Genomic DNA, 23,769 nt, shown 5'->3' on the forward strand with positions numbered 1-23,769 from the left:
CCAAAAAACCTCCAAAAACCCAAAAAAACCAACAGAGTACTTCATTGTGAAAATTATAGTGAAGTTATTAAGAAAATGACAACTATATTCTGTCCTTAAAAGGTCTCTTTTAAACAATGGTGTATATGTATAGAAATGTAACAATACCCATTATTTTGTATGCTAGCTAAAAAGTTAATTTTAAAAAATCGTATTTAGACATTGTACATTTAAAGTAAAAGATTCATGTGTGATTAATGTATTAGAATCTGTCAATAAGTAAAAGAGCCATTCTTGGCAAATAGTTGCTGACAAAATCACCAATTTTTTTTTTCTTTAAAGAAAGAAAGCACTGACAATAGAAATTGTTATTCAGGCTTACTAAGATTTTTGTCTTGCAGGAACTTGTTTTGGGGGTTGTTTGTGTTGTTTTCTTTCTTGAGAAGGCGTCTCAAGAACCCTAGGCTAGCCTCAACCTATATTTAGCTGCTCCTCCTTTCTCTACCTTTGAAGTGCTAGGATCATAGATGTATACCACCATAGCTCTGTCTTCTTTCTTCTAGACACACAGGTTGACCAGATGTCTGGTCTGGACTCCCCCCCACCCCCCTCCCATTGTGAGGTACTATATCCAGCATATTCTAACACTTCTAAAAGCAGACTCCATACCAAACAGACCATGGTACCTAATGCCTGTGCTCTCAGTCGTAGGAGGCTGAAGCAGGAGGATGGACAGTTCCAGAGACTTTGGTTGAATGGATGAATGGGTATCATCCAAGCACAGAGTTGCAGTTACTGCAGAGGCTAGGCAGCATACATGCCAAGCCCCGTGCTGGCTGCTATGGGGCACCGCACAGACCTGAAGTCCATATAAGTTCAGGCTCTATGTGGTAATCTCCCCACCACGACTGTAGGTAAGGGGCTGTGCCTGTATCCACTGTACCCCACCCAGCCTAGACAGCTGACCTCAAAAGCCCAGAAGGTGGCAGGTAGGTGTGTGCCTAAATTCTACATTAACATGACCATAGACACTTTCAGTCTAAACCTTACTGTTTTAGAAATGGCCATTTATAGTGTTTCAAAGATTTGGGTTACTGGGTCTTGCAAGAAACTGTTCCTGAGGTAAGCACTGAATGAAGCAGGCATGTGATTGCTTTAGATTATTTCAGTGTGAAATTTCTGTAAAAAAAAAAAAATACACAAGTTTAAGGTAGGCATGGTGGCACACATCTTTAATCCCAACAACTGAGTAGGCAGAGGCAGACGGATCTCTTCAAGTTCAAGGCTAGCCTGGTTTATATACAGGAGTGCTCACTCTAGATAGGTAGGTAGGTAGGTGGGAGGTAGGGAGGTAGATAGGTAGATATCTCTGATTCGAATGTAATCAAACATAGACAATCTGAATTCTAACACTTATCCAGGACCACTCAGACCTGAGAACTGTTACCTGATCTTATGCTAAATAAGAACGGAGTCTGTCTGAGAGTTGCTGTGAGGGCTGCTGGTTTGTCTGTCTTAGGTCTCCTCAAAGCCCAGCAGGTGCCCTTCCAGAACTAGGTGGTCAGTGGCTGTGCTGGAGGAGGCCCCTTTCAGGCTACAGGCAGAGAATAACAGTGTCACATTGGGGGACATTATTCCTCCTGATGTTAAGAAAATAACTCTTCAACAGAAGTCACATCTTAAGTGATAATTGGTTGTTTTGTTTTGTTTAATTAAAGCTTCAAAGCAAGATTAAAGATTGAATTTAGGTAGAATTAGCATTAATAGTCAATCTTTTCTGTAATTTATAACAAGAAAAAAAAAGTGTCCCCAAAGTTATGGTTAGGTTAGTTAAATATTGTAGTAAGGAGAGAAATCCATGGAGACCTCAGGATAATAAGCAGGGGTTAGCAGAAAGGTGACACTGTTCATTTCTGTGACATTTCTGGCTAAACAAGCTTTTGTAGACCCGCTGGGAATGTAACCACTATTTCCATGGGAAAATAAATTCCAGGTTCCAGACAAGTAATTTAGAGATGCTGTGGAACACAGCCACTAATAAGTTTAGACTTGTGTGCTCCAGAGGCCCCATCACACCATTGTGATAGATAGCCAGAGTTCAGCAGTAAGGGGAAATGGGGTAAATCGACTCTTACAGATAAAATGAAGATTAACTATGATCATAGCTCAGAAGAGAAGACTGTCAAAGACCGAAACCATCATAGCACAAAAGAAAGGGAAACCCCAGTGATTCGGATCAGACCGGTCCCCTTACTCTGTATGCAGTGCTGCTCCTAGGTGTCACATGATATTATAGATATTTGTGGTTTGTTTTATTCTGTTTGTTTTGTTCTAGTAAGAGAGACAAGGCCTCAGACTAGCCTGGAATTAACGCTGTAAACCAGACTGGCCTGGAAACTGTGGCAGTCTTTCAGTCCCAGACTCCCAAGTGTTAGGATTGCAGGCATTCATTAGCCATCATGTCTGGCTTTATTTTAGACTTAGAACCAGAAGGAGGAACAGTGCAGTGGCTCACTTGCTGCACTACCCTGGCAACCTGGTTCAATCCCTGGCCCCCAGATAAAGGTGATAGGAGAGGTCTGACTGCACCAAGCTGCCCTCTGACCCTCACATGTGCACCGTGGAACTCAGGCCTCTACGCTGCCACACAATAACGAATAATTCTCTAATCAGAATAGGAAAGAGATGAGGCCAGAGCCTTCTGTTTGCCTGCTACTCTACTGCCTCTTGTGCCTTCATCTCTGACTTAAGGTGACAGGGCAGAGCGTTGCCCAGCATACCCAAGGCCTAGAGTTTGGTCCCCAGCCCTAGTTTAAAAAAGGCTTAATATAGTGTGTCTGCATGTGCTTCTGGACTGGATCAAAAACAGTGACAGGAAACACTGCTGCTATGTTGATAAGGGTAAAATGTGTGGCATCACCACACATGAGATAGACACACACACACACACAGAAAGAGAGTTGCTGGCAGCACTAAATACATCCATGGGAACTTGTTGGCTAATCAGGATACGTCCCACCTAGAACATCTCATCAAAATGTAGTATGCCCATGCTATTATATTAAGATCACCCTGTAAAATAGACATGAAGGAGCTGACAAGATGCATGGAATCATGGGGGCAGGGGGTGCAATGCAAAAGTTTTTTTCTTGTGGAAAATCAAAATAAGTAGGTGTTGTGTGTTGTAGTTTAACTGTGAAATGCCACAACCTATCCTACACTGGCCTTTTTTGCCCACTGACAACCTTGTAGGAAGTGATTAGTAATTAAATCTGGATTTGTAGATGGATTGACCCACTGATAGTTGATAGTCTGATGGCATTGTTGAGTTCTGGTTGGAAGAAGTGGGCCACTGATGGTGTGCCTTTGAGAAATGAGTCTTGTTCCTAGCAGTGCTTCTAGGTTCCTGCTTCCTGGTTGCCTGGACGTGAGCAGCTTTACTCCTGTATACTCATCTACCATGATGCTCTGCCCCATCATGACCTAGAAACCTCTGAAACAGTGAGCCAAAATAAATCTGCCCACCCTTTCAGTTGTTTCTTTCTTTATTTGGCACTTCAAAGGAAGTCTAAACACAACTGGGTTGATACTAAAGTCCATGAAAGAAGATTCTTTTTTTTTTTTCAAGATTTTTATTTAAATGAGTACACCATTTCTGTCTTCAGACACACCAGAAGAGTGCATCAGATCCCATTACAGATGGTTGTGGGCCACCATGTGATTGCTGGGATTTGAACTCAGGACCTCTGGAAGAGCAGTCAGTGCTCTTAACCACTGACCCATCTCTCCAACCTAGAAAGAAGATTCTAAACATTGTTTACCCATGAGTCAAAAAGAATGTGTGGATCTAAAGAGAGATGTGTAAGAAAGAAGGAAGTGCTGGAGAGAGAAGGAGAAACGAAAGGTGTCAGGGGTGTTTTGTTTATGTTGTTTTTGCTTTATTTGGAGACAGGCTCATATAGCCCATGATGACCTAGAACTCTGTAGCCAAGGTTAGCCTTGAACTTTTGATCCTTTTGCCTCCATGTATAGACTCCTGGCATTGCAGGCATGAACCAACATAGCCAGTTCATGCAGAACTGATTGATGATAGGACCCTATCTCCCCAGCAAGCCCCAGTCATACAGAGCTTATTTTAAATATTGGCGCAAGTGGATTTAAAGGGTAACTTTTTTTTTCCCCAAGTTTTGCTGTCGCTATAGATGGCTCTGTACCATAACAAAAATTTTATAAGACTGTCTTTCATTATACAAGTGTCCTTTAGATCATTGGGTGTTTGGGGGTGGCAGATGACAACACATGATGGGGACCCAACCTTTCAACTGAGAAAATAAAAGCCAACCTTCCCATAGTCATGAACCATCTCTGTGTCCACAGGAGTTGTAGGCCTGTTCTAAGTGTATGAGGAGCAGTTATGTAATTTACTACCAACAGAATTTATCCTTCAAATGTTGCAACAATGGGTCACCTCCGTTTGTGGTAGGACACACAGGTGCTTCCTGTTGCCCTGCCCAGGACGATGTTAACATCAACCTCAGAGAAGGCCGTTGGACCAGCCTGGAGCCAAATAATAGCCACTGTGTCTGTATTGAGGAGGTAGGGAGAACTGTCTCTTAAAATGTATTTATTTGTTTCTGGTTTTGAGAGAAGATTATCACATTATATGGCTCTGGGTAGCCTAATACTGTGTACCCCATGCAGGCTGCAAAATCACAGTAACCCTCCCAACTTAACTTGACTAACACTGAACTCAGAGGCAAGCACCGTTGTGCCCAAGAGCAGGACTGGAGAGGTAGCCCAGCAGTTAAGAGCACACCAAAGGACCTGGGCTCAATTCCAAGCACTCACAGTGTCTAACAACTGTCTATAACTCCAGTTCCAAAGGATCCAACACCCTTTTCTGGCCACTGTGGGCACCAGGCAAGCATGCAGTATACAGACATACATGTATAAAAAAACACCCATACTCATAAAATATAAACAAAATTTAAGAGCAATAAATCTGAGTGTTTTATACAACAATAGTTACTAGTAGTCAGGTAAGTTATCACAAGTAAGTGTGTCGACCCCTGAAATAAACTAAGAAAACAATTCATGGCAGCCATAACAGTGCACACTCATATCCCAGTATGAAAGAGGTTGAGGCAGGCTAATACTGTGAGTTCAGAAGTTCAAGACCAGCTTGACCAACATAGTGTAACTCCATGTCAAAGTAAGAAGGGCTGAGGGTGTAGTTCTCTTGGTAGTGTGTTTGCCTAGCATGCATAAAGCCCTGGGTTCAATCCCCAGCACTGTATAAACGGGGTGTAGCAGTCTGTACCTATAATCCCAGCCGCTAAAGGCAAGAAGATCCAAAGTTCAAGGTCATGGTCAGACACACACATACACACACAGTTTCAAACCATGTGGGGTTGGGCGTGGGAGAAGGAAAGTAGAATGTAGAATGTAGAATGGCGGGATACCATTCTAAGAAACACCATGTAACTGTTCTCACAGGCCATTTGTCTTTTTTTTTTTTTTTTTTTTTGGTTTTTTTTTTTTCAAGACAGGGTTTCACTGTATAGTCCTGGCTGTCCTGGAACTCACTCTGTAGACAAGGCTGGCCTCGAACTCAGAAATCCACCTGCCTCTGCCTCCCAAGTGCTGGGATTAAAGGCATGCACCACCACGCCCGGCTGCCATTTGTCTTTTTGTTGCTACTGTTAGAAGGAAGTTTCCGTGTTCTTTGTGTGTATACATAAACATATAGAGTACATACGTGTTCTAACATGGAGTCTTCATTTTCTGCTGGAGGAGTATGCTACTATTCTCTTTTGCTTCAAGAATATCTTAGCTGAGATGAGAAAAATTAAGATTCTTTAAAGACATATCTATTTTATGTGTCCGAGTGTTTTATCTACATGTATGTAAATGCAAATGCCCTCAGAAGCCAAAAGGTGCTGGTGCTGGCTCCTGAGGCTGCAGTTAGAGTAGTTGTAAGGCAACGTGTGGGTGCTGGAAACGAAACTGGGTCTTCAACCAGAGCAATAAGGAAAAGTGAATGATTCTTTTAAGCAGGGAGGAACAATTTGTGTATTTATTGTTCCATTTGCTGAGCTCTTTGCCCAAACAATATTTCTAGTACTGTTGGTCACAGTGACACATACTTGTCTGTCTGTAGTCCCAGATTTTCTAGAGACAGAAGCAACAGATCACTACAGCCCAAGAGTCTGAAGTCTGTCTGGGCAATAGAACAAGACCCAGAGAGTAGAGAGAGGGAGAAGGAAGAAGAGGGAGGCGGAGGAAGAGAGAGAAAGAGCGAAAAAGCAAACAGCATGTAAGCATTCTGGACATGTGTGGGGTTTCTCATTTCAACCAATTCTCCCAACTCTCTGGTTATAACAGAGTATCCTACAGCTCAATCAAAAGTGACACTGTGACACCAGTTACCAGGAGTTATCATCAGACCCCACAGGTTTAGTCGCTCAGTCACACAAGACAACCCTCACTTCAGGTGCTAGTCCCTAGTATCAGGTCCTCAGGCTACCCCCACTAACATCCCACGTGGCCAAAGTGAGGTTGACCTACAACCTCTAGTTTGAAGATTTGCTAGAACTCATTATACAAACAGCAACACTCCTGGTTTATTATAGAGTCTAACCCTGGAACAACCAAATGGAAGAACAAGATGGCCAGGACACTGTGGAGGTGCTGGAGAGGCACAGGGTTTCGGTGTCCTCTCTGGACACATCAGCCTCTGAGCTCAGGTGTGTGGTCTCCATCCTGGAAGCTTCCATACCCCGGCATCCGGGATACTGATGGCCAGACACGTAGACATGCTTAATTATTAACTCCATCTCCTGCCCCTCTTCCTTCCCCGAGGCCATGGGGTAAGCAAAGCTTCCAGGCCTCTGATCAAGGTTTGGTGTATCTGGTCTCCAGTTATTCCTAAGTTGTTTGGGGACAGGTCAAGAGTAACTCACTAGAAAGATACTCTTTTGACCCGAGAATTCCAAGAGCTTTCAGAAGTCTGTGGACCAGGAACAATGGCCAAATATCAGCACAGGAGGCACACACATCTGTCATCTGGAAGTTATGTGGGGCAGAGAGGCTTTGTGTCAGGAAACAAGGATAAAGAGCATGTATATGTTTCTTATGCAATATATTCATACACACTATTTTGAAATAAAGCAAGAAACAGTCATCTAGCGCTGGGCCTGGAGAGATGGCTCAGTGGTTAAGGGTCTAGATTCAGGACCACGCAGAGGCTCAGTCTGTAACCCTAGTTCCAGAGGCTCTGAGGATAGAGGAGCCTGGGGGGGAAGCACAGTGATGACACCCTTACATCTCTTACCCATAATGGACTACTAAAGCTTTTTTAAAAATTGCTTTGCGGGGCTAGAGAGATGGCTCAGTGGTTAAGAGCACTAACTGCTCTTTCAGAGGTCTTGAGTTCAAATCCCAGCAACCACATGGTGGCTCACAACCACCTGCAATGAGATTGGGTGCCCTCTTCTAAGTGTCTAAAGACAGCTACAGTGTACTTATATATAATAAATAAATCTTTTTAAAAATTTGCTTTGCTAATGTATTAATTGCCCTAATTTTCACTTTTGGATTATTCTCATTAACAGGTACTTCTTTTCTTCTTCTTCTTCTTCTTCTTCTTCTTCTTCTTCTTCTTCTTCTTCTTCTTCTTCTTCTTCTTCTTCTTCTTCTTCTTCTTCTTCTTCTTCTTCTTCTTCTTTTTTTTGGTTTTTTGAGACAGGGTTTCTCTGTGTAGCCCTGGCTGTCCTGGAACTCACTCTGTAGAGCAGGCTGGCCTCGAACTCAGAAATATGCCTGCCTCTGCCTCCCAAGTGTTGGGATTAAAGGCGTGCGCCACCACACCTGGCTCTCTATTTTATTTGTGTGTGTGTGTGTGTGTGTGTGTGTGTGTGTGTGTGTGTGTGTGTTTACATGGGCCTTGGCATGTGGAGATCAAAGGGTAACTTTAAGGAGTTATTTTTTTTCCGTCACATGGGGATCCCATTCAGCTGGCGAGGTGTCTGTCTTTCCCCACTGAGCCATCTCACCAGCTATTGGCTAAGAGTGTGTCAGCACACTACAAACACTTTTGTTTTAAGAAGGAAAATCTTTTACTGGGCCTCATGGCATATTTTTTTTTTTTTTTTTTTGAGATGCGTCTCAAGATGTACTCTGGGTGGCCTCATACTTGCTATGTAGACCACACTGGCCTGAAACCCAGGCCTCTTGCCTCTGCTTCCCCAGTGTGGCATGCACTTTTAATCGCAGCTCAGAGGCAGAAGCAGATGGATCTCTATGAGTTTGAGGCCAGCCTGGTCTACTTAGTGACTTCCAGGCTAGCCAGGGCTACAAAAATACAACAAAGAAATGCTTTCTTTTCAATTACAGATAATGGGTATGTGCAGGTGAATGCTGGTGCCCTCAGGGATCAGAATCCCCAGGAGCTGGAGTTACAGGGGATTGGGAGCTGCCCTGTGTAGGTCCGGGTACTGAATGAGTCCTCTGCAAGTGCAGTCAGTACTCTTAACCACTGAGCCATCTCTCCAGCCCCTGTAAATACTTTCCATCTTAACATCTGGAAGGACCAGCAAGAAGGCTCAGCAGGTAAAGACACCTGCTACCAAGCCACATGGCAGAAAGAAAACCAACTCCTCCTGAAAATTGTCATCTGACCTCCGCTTGTGTGCCACGATGTGCACACACACACACACACACACACACACAGAGGAATTTAAAAGGTAATAAAACAACTGGAAGATAAAAAATTGTAGCAGGTGGATTGTTTAAGTTACACTGCCTCTCCCAACGCTAGGAAGCTATAACTGGTGTGTTCCTGTATTTTGTTAGCCGTCTATCCTCAGAGCTCCTCAGTTTCACACTCTTTCCTTCCCAGCGACTCAGTCCTTCCTGTCTTTCCTGACCTCATCACTCAGGAAGACTACTGATCTTAATTTGGTAGAATTGGTACTTTGGTTTTTTTCCAGTGTTTTTTGTTTGTTTGTTTTCATGATTAGATGAGGGTTGGTATATTTTTGCAAGAATCTCAGATGTAATGACCTTTAGGTGATGTCAATGTATTATTATTAATAATTATATCATTTTCTATCGCCTCCATAACAAGTTACCACAGATTTGCTGTCTGAAAGCAACACCCATTTCTTATCTCAGCTTCTGGTGGTCAGAACTATGAGTAACTTGTGCAATGCTAAAGTTCCTCTGTGGGTCGGACAGCCTTCTCCTCCAGCTTAGGTACTTGCCAGTTCCTTTCTCTAAGCTACTAGGAGATGTTTCCATAGGATTGCCACATGACCCCCCATCTACAAAGGCAGCAGCTGTCCCTGCAAACAGACCTCACACTTTCCCTACTTCTAGACTCAAGTTTGAAGTGTTGCATAAAGTTGGGCATATGACACATCCCTGTAATCCCACCGCCTGGAAGGCAGCCTGAAGCTAAGGACTGCTGCAAATCTGAGTCCAGCCTAGAGTACAAACTGAGACCACAATGTGAGACCCTATTTCAAAGAAAGAAAGGATGGGGACAGAGGAAGGGAGGGAGGGAAAATGGTTGTCTCCCCTAGAGTTGTTTTTACTGGTGGTGATAAGCCATCCAGTGGTGGTGCTGGGATTGAACTTGAGTCCCCGCAGAAGCAGTACAAGCTCTCAACCACTGAGCCGCATCTGCCACATGGTTTTATTTTTTTATTTAAAAATAAAAATAAAAAAAAAACCCTAAGAAAACAACAACAAAAAAAGAAAAGAAAAAATAGAAAAACAACAACAAAAATAACCCTATTAATCATAAATGGAAAAAACCAAGTTTGTAGTGGAGAAATCTAGAAAGCAACATTTTAACTAGTGGTCAGTGTTATCACTAGCAAGGTTGGTAAAATTCTGGTTGCCCTGTATAAGGATGGTGGGTGGCTCACACCCATCTGTAATCCCAAGTCCATTGGATCTGACACCCTCTTCTGACATCCTTGGACACACATATAATATCCATTCAGGCAAACACGCACATTAAGCAAAATCACTTTATTCTAAGTAAGTCACAAAAACATCACTGAGCTGGTAGGAAGAAGCCACTTAAGCCCAGTTCCAAACTACACATCTTGGTGAACTTCTATATGCTTAGGACTTTACACATTTTATTTATTTATTTATTTCAAGACAAGGTTTCTCTGTATAGCCCTGGCTGTCCTGGAGCTCACTCTGACCAGGCTGGCCACGAACTCAGAAATCTGCCTGCCTCTGCCTCCCAAGTGCTGGGATTAAAGGCCTGGGCCACCACTGCCATTTTATGTATATGAGTACCCTATAGCTGTCTTCAGACACACCAGAAGTGGGCATCGGATCCCATTACAGATGGTCTTGAGCCACCATGTGGGTGGTGGGAATTGAACTCAGGACCTCTGGAAGAGCAGTCAGTGCTCTTAATTGCTGAGCCGTCTCTCCTGCTCAGGGCTTTATACTTTACTACTAACTACATTTTGTATTTAATCTTGGGGTTCTTGCATAATTACGTTTTTTGAGGGAGATATTTGTGCCTATGCAAATGTTCTGTTTCTCTACAATACGTCTCTTTTCTTATATGACATCACTATATGGTCCTTTCTTCTATGTGCTAATTATGTGTGTTCTGCTTTGTCATGGAGTCTTGCCTCTAATGCTCAGTCTGTTGTCAGCCTCCCAAATGCTGAGGTTACAAGTACATGTCTCTACACCTACCTTAAACTATCACAAGTTTAATTAATGGCCTAAGCCAACACAAAGTGTATTGTCTTGTCATTCTGGAAACAAAGCTCCAAAATAGTATTTACTTGGCTAAAATGACGCCGTTAGTAAGAGGTGTGGTGACCTCCAGCCACCGTGCATACTCTACTACTGCACACACGGTTTATGCTGGCATTTGGCCGGAGGCTATCCTAGTCAACACAACAGCTAGTCCTAGCCAGACAGACCACATAGTTAGCCTCCATCTCAAAACACGCAAACAGTAACAGAGGATCTTAGGAAGGCCCCACTGTTCCCGGAGGCAGCTGGGATAATCCCCAGCCTTTCTCCTGTCTTCATCTTGACAGCAGCATCTTGACTAGATCCTCTGGTCTCTCTCCGACTCTGATCTAGATGGCTTGCTCTAAGGTCTCTGGTTCTGTTAGGCCCACTTGGATAATACAGGGTCATCTTCCCCATTTTAAGAAACTTAATGTACTAACATGTACAAACTGTCTTTTGCTCTGCCAGGCTGTTCACAGGTTCAGCCAAACATGACACCCTTGAGAGACACTACTCTGCTTCCACATGAACATATGTGGACTAATGAGATCACTGACCACTCTGGCATAAAGCTGTTTTGTTCTGTCTTAAGCTCAGGCTTGTGCTGTGTCATCATGCCCTGCTTAGAAAGTGATTCTTTTGGTGTTGTAGATTAAACTAGGGATTCCATCATGGTAGCAAGTACTCTACACTGAGAATGAGCTCCACGCTCTTTTGCTTGTTTTTCTTTAAATAGGGTCTCTGTAGGGATGACCTTGACTTTCTAGTCATCTGTTTCCACCTCCCAAGTGCTGGAATCCTAGACATGTGCTGTTATGCCCCATGTATGTGGTGCTGGGAACCGGACTCGGGGCTTCATACACACAAGGCAAACGCTCTGCCAGGCACCTCTACCTTGTTTATTGTGTTTTGTTTGGAGACAGGTTCTCACTCTAGTCCAGGTTACACTAGAACTCACGATGGCCTCAAATTCACAGTAATCCTCTTGACTCAGCTAGCCAAGTACAACAATCACATATATTAATCATGACCATGCCTGATGCTTTTAAAAAACTGTATGTGGGGACTGGAGCGATAGCTCAGAGGTTAAGAGCACTGACTGCTCTTCCAGAGGTCCTGAGTTCAATTCCCAGCAACCACATGGTGGCTCACAACCATCTGTAATGGAATCTGGTGGGCATACATGCAGGCAGATGATGTATACATAATTAATAAATAAATAAATAAATAAATAAATAAATAAATCTTTTAAAAAACTGTATGTGTACACTTGTCTAAATCCTTAATAAAAGCAAATGTCATTCATTCCCCCCTGGCAGGACACTAGTTTCAATTCTGTCCTCCAGCAACAGTGAAAACTGGCAACCCATCTGTCTGTTCCCCTCTTTCATGTTTGTACCAGTGGCACAGATTTTTACCCAGCTGTAAAAGCAATGATTCTCATCCACCCCACTGTGCTACTCTGCTGTATAAAGAGTGGTTTATAAACCCCTACACACATCTCTGGCTGGGAATTACATCTTTAAAGCCACATACAGAAAGTTAACAATCTAAGCCAGGTGTAGTCATGCATGCGGGTGGCTGCATTGACCCGGGAAGCTAGCACAAAAGATTCATGTAAGATGAAGATTTCGAAGTCACACTAGGCAACATAGTAAGATCCTATCTCAAAAGAAGAACATTTAAAAATAAATGTTCTCATCATACTCTTGGCTATAATGCATTTTTATTTTTTATTCACTTATTCATTAAGTAAATGTTTATTGAAGATCTGACTCTGAAAAGCACTGTAGTAAATATTGGTGACAATCAGCAAGATGTAATAAATCATAACTTAAAATACAGAAAAGCTGCTTTCAGTAGCTTAACCTCAGGATCATTGGAGTGGATAAAGAAACCTTCCGATGAGCAGTTTTAAAAGTCAAGTTTCCCCCTCGTTTCAATTGACTAGAAATAGGGTACACAGTGTAAAGCACTGTGTGCAGACAGGAGTGGGGGTGGGCAGTGGGAGACAAGGACCAGGAGGACGCAATGCCAGTCTATAGCACGGGAGACCCTGTCTCACAAACAGTAGAGAGTATCAGCAGGTAACGGGTCTGGCTGTGCAGGCCTGGATACCTGAAGCCAATAGATAGAAGTTCACAAATATAGGAAAGAAAAATAAAGAAACCAATCTTTTTCAAAAGAGTTCAAAGACAGCCTGGACTATGCAGTGTGCCTCTGCACACACAGAAGGAAGTTATTTAATGCTTTCTATTTTAGTATTGAACTTTACAGTGGTCGCATTAGAAATCACCCTGGGACTAGAGAGATGGCTCAGCCCTTGCTGTTGTTGCAGAGGACCCAGTTCAATCCCCATTACCCATATGACAGTGTTGCGGCCTGCCCGCAGTCCACAACATGAACGGTTCAACTGAGAATGGCAGTTCGCTGAAAAGAGAGGAATCTAGACGGGGCGGAAGAATGAATGGAGCTAAGACAACATTCTGATCAAAGCTCAATTTTACTATTTTCAGACACTCAGTTATAAAGGAAGGGGGAGGGAACCCAATTTCCCGCCAAGTAACTCAGGGTCCAGTAGCAGGACGAACACGTGTGTGCCTCCAGGCAGCAAAGGCAGGTTCCAGCAGTAGGCGTGGCAGAACGAATGAGCAGGAAGCTCCACCCTTGAGCAAGCAGGTTCCAGGCTGGGGGAAGGGAGGCCACATGACAGCTTACAACTGTCACACAACTCCAGCATGTTCTAGGAACCAGTATGGTCTTCTGAACTCAGAGGGCATTAGGCATGTACACATACATGCAGAGAGAGCACATAGAATAAACTAAACTTTTTTCTATAGCCACAGGATTCTCAGTGTCCACTTTCATTCTCTGAAGCTTGTTTTAAATTTTATGTGCATAGGTGTTTTGCCTGCATGTACGGATGTGCACCACATGAGTATCTGATATCCTTGGAGGCTCAGAAGAAGGTATCAGATCTGCCGGAACTGGAGTTACAGACAGTTGTGAGCTGTCACGTGGGGGCTGGGAACTGAACCCGAGTCCTCTGCTACATCACCCAGTGCTCCACTCAGCAACTCTCCAGCCCCCACTCTCATTCTTTTTTTTTTTTTTTTTTGGTTTTTCGAGGGTTTCTCTGTGTAGCCTTGGCTGTCCTGGCACTCACTTTGTAGACCAGGCTGGCCTCGAACTCAGAAATCCGCCTGCCTCTGCCTCCCAAGTGCTGGGATTAAAGGCGTGCGCCACCACGCCCGGCTCATTCTTTTTTACAGATCAGACTCTTGTGGATGAATCTGTGGCTTAGTTCTGTAATCCAAGGTCCTCAGGAAATGAGGCAAGGAGGTTCTAAATGTCAGGCCAGGCTTTGTGAGATCCTGTCAGAGAAAATCACTTTAGAAGGGCTGGAGATACAGCTCAGAGGTAGAACACATCTAGTTTGGGAGAGGCACTGAAGTATCCCAAGAGTACCAAAGGAGAAGGGAAACCAAAGTGGAGTTCCTACAGCCATCCCCGGTGGTGTGCAGGTGCATGCATTGTCACTCCTGCACTCAGGGGGGTGAGACAGAAGTGTCACAAGTTCCAAGGACTTGCTATGGAGCCAAGGATAACCTTGAATATTTTTAAAGCGTTTTATTTATTTTGTTATGAATGTTTTGCCTGCATGTATATTTGTAGGTCATGTGCATGCCTAGTGCCCATGGAGGTCAGAAAAGGACACTGGATCCCTAAGATTGAAGTTACAGATGGTTGTGAGCTACCATGGCACACTCTGCTGGGAATCAAACCTGGGTCCTCTGGAAGAGTAGCCAGTGCTCTTAACCACTGGGCCATCTCTCCTCCCTCTAACTCTGAGGACCTGGAATTATAGGTGCTGTATTACCAAGCCTGGCTGATGCTTACTTACGACTAAAGATGGCTTCCAGAGCCTTGCGCGTGCTCCGAAAACGCATGGCCGACTGAACTACTTCTCTAGACACTACTTGGTGACATTCAATGTAGTTGCATTAGGAAGGCACACCTTTGTGAGGACACTTCCAGAGGAGCACCAGCTAAGCCATGTGTGGAAGAGAACCTGCCTTCAACGTGGATGGCTCCACCCAGTGTCTGTGGGCCAGAGGAATAAAGGAGAGGAGGAAAGAAGCCATTTCTCCTTCTGCTTCCTTGAGGCCATGAAGGAAGAGCACTGTCCCACCACACCTTCCCAGATACAGTGGACTGGAAACAAAATCAAAATTGAATTTTCCTCTTTAGCTGTTTCTCAGGTATTTTTGTCACAATGATGAAAACATCTAACAAAATGATAGTAAGCTTATCAACCATAGAACTAGAGTTTCCATTTAGAGACCTGATCCTGCAGCTTTCTCTTTGAGCACATGAATGATGGATCTATCACCGTGTTGGCACCCAGTGAGCAGTGCTAGATGTCACGATGTCTTCAAACTCTGTTCACAGCTTAGTGATTTCTCCCAGCTTTGGCAGAGTTGAAAAACTGTAATTTCAACAGACAGAAAATACACAGGGTGAAAATCTCAGAAATAGACTAAATCCCACACAGACTTAGATTTACATCAAAATCCTGCTAATATGCAGAGGCGTTTTTTGAGACAGGGTGTCGAGTGTCCTAGGCAGGCGTCAAGCTTGCTATGTCCTTGAGGAGCAAATGAACTTAGACCTCCTGAAAGTTGGGAATATATACCACCATGTCCAGTTTTAAGCAGTTGCTAGTGTTGGAACCCAGGGTTTCCTACAGGCTAACAAGCACCCCACCAGCTGAGCTACCCTTCCGACCCTAGAACAGTTTTCATAGTCGCTTTATTTCTACACAGGACAGCATGTTTCCTATATGGAAACCTGTTTTCCTATTTTAGGACCTCAACAGTATAACGTTTTTCTTTTCTTTCTTACCTCTCTTTGATTTGTTTTTACTCTCTTTGAGACAAGGTTTCTCTGTGTGGGCCTGGATGTTCTAGAACTTGCTCTGGAGACCAGGCTGGCTTTGAACTCACAGAGATCCTTCTACCTCTGGAATACTGAGACTAAAGGTGTGAGCTACCACATGCCTCTCATGCTCTTAAACCCAGTCTCCCAGTCCTACCTGTAACTTTTCTCTTAATGTGTTTGCATTTGGTGCACATGTATATACACGTGTCCAGGGGTCAAGGAGTACATGTGTGTACAAGCATGCACATGAAGGCCTGAGGTTGATGTTAGGGCTCTTTTACCTTGTTCAGTAAGGCCAGGTGTCTCAATGAGATCTAGACCTGGTGATATGGCTATAGTCATGCTAGGCTTTGCCCTGGGGATCCTGTCTCTAGCCTTCTGAGGCAGGTTACAGGTGGCTACCATATCCATCCAACTTTTATATGGACTCTGGAGATCTGAACTGGGGTCCTCATCCTTTTGTGGAAGTCTTAGTCATCTCCCAGGCCCAATCCTACATTAAAAGGAAAAAACAAAAAACAAAAACGGAATGAATAGGGTGTGGAGGCATTTGTCTATAATCTGAGTATGCAGGAGTTGAGGTAGGAGAATTGCTAAGAACTCAAGGTCAGCTTGAGCTACATAATGTGAACCTTCTTCAAAAGTGGAAAAGAATTAAGGTGGAGGAGAGGAGAAGGAAGAGTGGGGAAGGAGGAGGAGGGAGGAGAAAGAGGAGGAAAAGAAGGAGGAAGAAGAGGAGGAAGGAGAGAAGGAAACAGACAGACAGACCCTAACCAGGTGTGCTGTGATATACCTATAAACATAGCTCTTGTAAAATGGAAACAGCAGAGTCAGAAGTTCAAGGTTGTCTTTGGCTACAGAGCAAGTTCAAAGCCAGACTTGGGCTACATGAGACCCTTTCTCAAAATAAAACAACAAAGAATAAAAAACAAAAACCAGACCAAGTTCAGTATGGAATGTCTTAATCCCAGCACTCCAGACAAAGGCAAGCAAGTTTCTTAGGAGTTTGAGGCCAGCCTAGTCTGGTCTACAAAGTGAGACCCTATGTCTCTCACACACACACAAACAAACAAACATAACATAACAACAACAAAATGAAACCCCATATAATGTGAAAAGGAAAAAAAATTCACAATTGTAGGAGTCTTTGAAATTTGAAATATAGTAAGAAGGAATATTACTTAATATAATTAAAAGTTTTAGAAAGTAGAAAATCCCTGGGTGTGGTGGCACATGCCTTTAATCCCAGCACTCGGGAGGCAGAGGCAGGCGGATTTCTGAGTTCGAGGCCAGCCATGTCTACAGGGTGAGTTCCAGGACAGCCAGGACTACACAGAGAAACCTTGTCTCGAAAAAGGACAAGAAGGCAGGCAGATTTCTGAGTTCGAGGCCAGCCTGGTCTACAAAGTGAGTTCCAGGACAGCCAGGGCTATACAGAGAAACCCTGTCTTGAAAAAAAAAAAAAAAAAAAAAAACAGAAAAGAAAACCTGTAAAAATATGACTTACAAGTCAAAATATGTATTATTTTATATACTTTAAAATATATTTTTATATTTTAAATATTATTTAGTAATATCTGAAAATGTATTAAAATTTTGCGTATGTGCATATGTGTATGTGGTGTATGGAGACACACATATGTGCACCCTTAAGGCTAGAGGAGGGTGTTGTGTGTCCTCTCTCCTGCCTTAATAGCTAGGAAATATGACCTTTCACTAACCCTGGAACTAGCCTGATGCGCACTACAGTTGCAATCTTCCTGTCTTGCCTACACACAATACTGGGGTTCCAGGTGTGTGTGGCTGGGTTATGCGACTGTTGGGGATTCAAATTCAGGTTCTCACGCTTACTCAGCAAGTGGTCCTTCCCACTGAGTCACCAACCCAGCCCTTCAAAACAAGTCTGTAGGGTTTTCTACTTGTTTGCATGTTGAGTCAAGGTCTTGCTGTATAATATCCTCCTGCCTCACCTGAGTGAATACCTGAGTGTTGAGATTATAAACCTGTCTCTCCCATAATGCCTGGCTGATGTTATAATTTGAGAGGTTTTGTGGGGGGAGGGGAGGTGTGTTTTTTTTGTTTTTGTTTTTTTTTTATTCTGGTTTTTCAAAACAGGGTTTCTCTGTGTAGCCCTGGCTGTCCTGGAACTCACTCTGTAGACCAGGCTGGCCTTGAACTCACAGAAATCCACCTGCCTCTGCCTCCCCAGTGCTGGGATTAAAGGTGTGCATGACTACTAACTAGCATAAGTATTTTATTTTTATGATTTATTTATTTTTATTTTATGTGCTTTGGTGTTTTGCCTGCATGTATTCTGTGTGAAGGTGTTAGACATCCTAGAACTGGAGTTATAGACAGTTGTGTGCTGCCATGTGGGTGCTGGGAATTGAACTCAGGTCCTTTGGAAGAACAGCCAGTGCTCTTAACTCCTTAGTCATCTCTCCAGCTCCTTGAAAGTGTTTTTATGAGCATATATAATATACATAGTTTATTTACACTGGGTTGCTAATGCTTACAACTGATTTTCTATCAATTTTGGTTATCTATATAGAAATCAAAGTTAGTATTCAAATGAACTAAGAAATTGTGTTGTATGACAAAATTGCATTGTATAGCTTACTAGTTAATACCACAACAACAACTGAATGAGACTCACGGAGCAGTGCCAAGTTGAAAGGAGTCATTGGATCGGTATTATGGTGATTGAATGGGGAAAGTTAACAGGTATGGTAACTGGTCCAGAAGAAAGACATGACTGTTTTGTTTGGTTTCTCTGGAGTTAGGAATTGAATCCAGAGCCTTGACTATCAAGGCAAGTGCGTTACCAGGAAATAATAATAAAGTACAACATAGTTAATCAAAGTTAAGAAGAAGTTGTAATGATAATGAATTTATCATTTGGATTGGAAAGAAAAGGATAACCAACATCTTTGATGTGTTAGCTTGATGAGAAGTAAGGAGAGAGGTCTAAGAACTAACTATGGGCCTTAGATAATGAATGGTAGGGAATGGATGTGTGGATCCTTTTTGCCAGCTCTGTGTGTTAGTACCAGGACACTCCAAGCCCCGGCCTAACTATGTGACCCTTGACCTACGTTGCCAGGACAACGACCCTCAATCCCACAACCCATTTGGCTCAGTTCCCATCCTCACTGGCGTGACGTCATTTTCCATATAAATTAGGGGATCATCCCCTCCTCGCTCTTTTTCTCTCTCTCTCTCTCTCTCTTCTCTCCCCCCTCTTTCTCTCTTTTTCCTCTTCCTTGCCCTTCTACCCGCTTCACCACCCCCCTATCCTTGCACAATAAACCTCTCCCACGTAGAACCACCTTGGCCTGGTCTGCTGTCAGGTTTATCCGCTCAAAATGTATATAGATTAATATTATCTGATAGTAATTAACATATCACTGTGTACATAAACTAGCCTGTATCAGAGACTAGCAGAGGCAACTTAATTTTGTGTAACCGTGTTGAATCCGAAGGCATGAAAGAAGAGTTCTCAATGAGGGAGGAATGACCTCCTCCTGGACAGAAGGGCCTATTTAATACAATTCCCTGCCCAGTCGCCTACCCAGCAACTGAATGCCTAGGAGAAAGGAACCTACCCTGGGGTAAGCATTTTGCTTGTTCTATTCAACACTGGCACCAGGCATGAGAGCAAAGTTAACATCACTGTTCCCATTTAAAGAGCACACCAGATACTTCCTGGAATATAACATTGAGTAGGCACAGTCCTTACCTCTCGGCCTTCATTTAAGCTATTAGCGGTAACAGCAGGCTGTTGTATTAGAAGCAGTAAAAGCCCCTAGGGATCTTTTTGGTGGTTCTAGCACAAAAGTTTTCTATCCCATTGCAGGTTGTTTCTCATTTGGTCTCGCAGGACGGCTTCTTTTGCATGTTACTTTACACATATGTTCCTTTACGTGTATGTTACAGCAGAACATGAGTGGAAGAACCAAGTCCAGTCAGAAAGGTTACAGTGGGATAAGACAGGGGACTCTTAGTTGTGGGTGTGGTTTTGGCTGCTTTTTGAGATAGTTTTGTTATACATCCCAGGCTGGCTGTGAACTCATTACATAGCTCCTGCGCCTCCAACTCCTCTTCTCCTCCTTCCTGTCTTAGCCTCCTGAGTACTGACAGTACAAGAGTGTCCTCTTATACTAGGCACCAAATATATTAAGAATTAGAGGGCACGAGAGATGCCTCAGGGGTTAAGAGTGGTTGCACTTCAGCAGGCGTGGTGGCGCAAGCCTTTAATCCCAGCACTCGGGAGGCAGAGGCAGGCGGATTTCTGAGTTCGAGGCCAGCCTGGTCTACAGGGTGAGTTCCAGGACAGCCAGTGCTACAGAGAAACCCTGTCTCTGAGTGGTTGCTCTTCTAGAGTGCCCAGGTTCAATTTTCAACATCCACATGGTGGTTCACAATGACCCCGTAACTCCAGTCCCAGGGGGTCTGAGGCCCTTTTCTGGCTGCCTTGGCCATTGTATGCACATGGCACATATGCATACACATAGGCAAAAAACTCATGCACATAAAAATTTAGAAAAAGATTAGATACCTCCTTTGATATCCAATTATTTACACAGCATGTCGGATTTTCCTAAAATCATGCTGTTTGTCCTACTATCTGATTATGCTGTGGGACTCTGTTTACCAAAGAGTAATGCATGTTACAAGCCAATCCTAAGTTAAGCAGAGTAGAAAGGTACGTTTTAGATAGATGCTTGCTTATTTATTTATTTATTTATTTATTTATTTAGGTAGGTAGACGCTCACCTCAATCTCCCAAGTGTGGTGATTGCAGATGTGTACCACCACTACTGGCCATGATCACTTAAATAATCTATGAGATGGCAATATGAGTGGGAAATATGAGGGAAGCACATTAGAGGGAAGTGACCAGAGACGCTGCAGGTGAAACTGAGACGAGCGAGATGCCTCTCCCATCTACAGAGAACAAAGGTTTGAAAAGAGAGAGTCCACATATATTAAGTACAAACACTTGGCCAGTAATAAAGGCTGTGGATGCTAGAGGACACCTTCCAGTTACTGAAAAAATAAACCCAATTCCCAAGGGAACAAAACCGTCCGGGGATCCTTATCCCTTAACTGACCATTCTCTGAGGTTTGCAGATGCAAAACAAGCCCTGCCCCACAAAAAGGCCCGGCTGTGTACTTCCTGCTAAGCAAACAAAAAATGTCCACAGTCTGCTCCAATGGCATAGGGAAGCTACAGGAAGTGACTCTATTATTATTTATATATGCAATGACACACCTCAGATAAAACAACTTCCTCCCAGCATGGGGGGGGGGGGGAAAGGGCTTAAAATTTGTTTATTATAAGCAGGACTTGGTGGTGCACACCTTTAATTACAGCACTTGGGTGATGGAGGGAGGCAGATCTCTGAGTTCAAGACCAACCTGATCTATACAGTGAGTTCCAGATCAGCCAGGGCTCAAGAAAACAAACCCAAAACAAAACATTTATTTGAGACTGCAAATGGAGGTCAGAACAGCTTTCAGGAGTCAGCTCTCTCCTTCCACCATGAGTCTAGTACACACACACACACACACACACACACACACACACACACACACACACTGCAGTTAAGTCCAATAAAACGGCAATGCAGCAGCTTCACTCTTGTACGTGAGGGACCCTAAGGGCTTTTTCCAGCCCCACACCCTCCTTACCTCCTTTCAGCTTCCTCCTCCCACCTGAGGTCAAGGGTCAAGGCTAGGCCAAGTTCCATTCTCCACCCACAGGAACATTCCTGAGTAAAAAATTCTCAGAATGTACTGATAGTCAACTGACCCTCTGGAAAGTCCCAGGTAGAGTTCAAATGCACGTCATGCTTGCTAGCCAATAGATTTAAAGGTCAATAAGCTTAGCTAATAAGTTTGAACTGTAACCTTGCTGATGTGACCTGTGCCCCTAAAAAGTATAAAAATTGCTTGTAGCTGGGCAGTGGTGGCACACGCCTTTGATCCCAGCACTCAGGAGGCAGAGGCTGGCGGACTTCTGAGTTCGAGACCAGCCTGGTCTACAGAGTGAGTTCCAGGACAGCCAGGGCTACACAGAGAAACCCTGTCTTGAAAAAAACAAAACAAAACAAACAAACAAAAAAACTGCTTGCAATAGCCATACAAGGTCACCTTCTCATCACTTACCTCCAGGAAAATAAACTTGCTTTTGCATTGATCTGATCTGCATCTCGACGGCGGCATCTGGAAGTAAGTACCGCTGTCCAAGGGCCGGGGTCTTACATATACAAACTATAATGTTAAGCATTTTCCTTGAGGAGTATCACTTCAGTTAAGACGCATGTTGACCTGGAGTAACCCAGATCACACAATCCGTAAGACACCTACCAGAAAACCACCTCCTAAAGCCAGGTGTGGCGGTACAGACCTGTGGTTCCAGCATTTGGCAGGTAAAATCAGAAAGACTGGAACTTTGAAGGCAGCCTGGGCTGCAAAGCAAGACTTTCTTTGGGGAAAAAGAAATCAAAACAAACGCTTTTTTTTTTTCTTTAGATCTATTTAAAAGATTAAGACTGGAGAGACAGAGCCGGTTGTGGTGGTGCACATCTTTAATCCCAGCACTCGGGAAGCAGAGGCAGGCGGATTTCTGAGTTTGAGGCCAGCCTGGTCTACAAAGTGAGTTCCAGGACAGCCAGGGCTACACAGAGAAACCCTGTCCCGAAAAACCAAAAAACAAAAAATAAAACTCTGCACTTAGCACTGAGACGGCTCAGTGCTAAGAGTGCCTGCTGTACAACCATGAGACCGAGTGTTCGTCCATAGGCTCAGTGATGTGGGGGTGGCGGGAGACAAAGGACTGATGGGGCTTGCTGGATGGCTGCCTAGATGCGCTTCTGCTTTGGGAAGAGACTGCCTCAAAGGAACAAGGTAAAGCAGATTAGAGGACACCTTGTAGCATGTAGTTTTAAAAAATGAACCCATGCTAAATCCGGCTATGTGCCAACATCAGCGGTCTGTCTGTCTAATCCTAGCCTAGTGCATAGCCCGAGACCGTGTATTTCTCCCAGCCAATGTCTCTCCCATAAACACTAGCTCTGCCTCTCCAGAGCTCCAAGATCGCTCTCTTGCCATCCCACTACACGGAGGCCAGCTGTGGGTGCTCACCAGCCTGCTCTCTGGTGTGGTTACCTCTCCCTTGGAGCTCGGTCCTTTGCCCAATCTTCCCGTCCCAAAGCCTGGCCGAATTCCTGGCTATGCTCTTTGCCTGCTGCCCACCTGAGCTGCCGAGAATGGAAAAACACCAGACAATCGTAGTTTAAAACCAACAGATGACACAACTGCTGCACGCAAAATCTCTCCTAAACTCATCAACTGTTCTATGTTGGGAATCTTCCGGTGGTAGAGGTCGCCACTGAGTCTAACAGATCCCATCTACATCCTGCCTCCTCTCGTCCCCACCTCGCTCTAAAAAAGGCGTTTGTAGCCAGGTGTGGTGGCACACGCCTTTGATCCCAGCACTTGGGAGGCAGAGAGGCAGGCGAATTTCTGAGTTCGAGGCCAACAGCCAGCGCTACACAGAGAAACCCTGTCTCAAAAAAACTAAAAAAAAAAAAAAAAAAAAAGCTAAGAGTGGCTTCAACCTTATCCTATACTCGCCTAGGGATTTGCAGGTTTTATACTGGACACAAGAGCAACAAAGTTTAATATATAAGAAAATATTTATAGGCACTAAATTGAAAAGATTTCATATTTATAATCTATATTGTTTTCATCTACGTAAGTGTGGTACATGTTACATGTCCACAGTGACTATTCTTCCTTTCCTTATAGTGGTGTTCCAGGATGGCCTTGAACACAGCACTGCCCCACCTTGCATTGAGTGTCAGATGTGTGCCATACCTGCTCCGTGTTGACATCTTACATCTTTTTTTTTTTTTTTTTTTTTTGAGACAGGGTTTCTCTGTGTATCCCTGGCTGTCCTGGAACTCACTCTGTAGACCAGGCTGGCCTGGAACTCAGAAATCCGCCTGCCTCTGCCTCCCAAGTGGTGGGATTAAAGGCGTGCGCCACCATGCCCGGCTGCTA

At 43.8% G+C, this 23,769-nt stretch overlaps 1 long non-coding RNA gene across 1 annotated transcript; it reads left to right on the forward strand.

The window, feature by feature from the left end:
- Positions 1–14,433: 14,433 nt before the first annotated feature.
- On the forward strand, positions 14,434–22,447 carry LOC147006053 (uncharacterized). Its single transcript, XR_015047116.1, has 3 exons — positions 14,434–15,020; positions 19,182–19,310; positions 22,237–22,447. It is a non-coding gene; the product is annotated as an uncharacterized LOC147006053 (long non-coding RNA).
- Positions 22,448–23,769: the final 1,322 nt, after the last annotated feature.

The sequence above is a fragment of the Mus caroli genome, unplaced genomic scaffold, assembly GCF_978045245.1.
Source record: "Mus caroli unplaced genomic scaffold, Mus_caroli_1 scaffold_1, whole genome shotgun sequence".
Classification (NCBI taxonomy): Eukaryota; Metazoa; Chordata; class Mammalia; order Rodentia; family Muridae; genus Mus; species Mus caroli.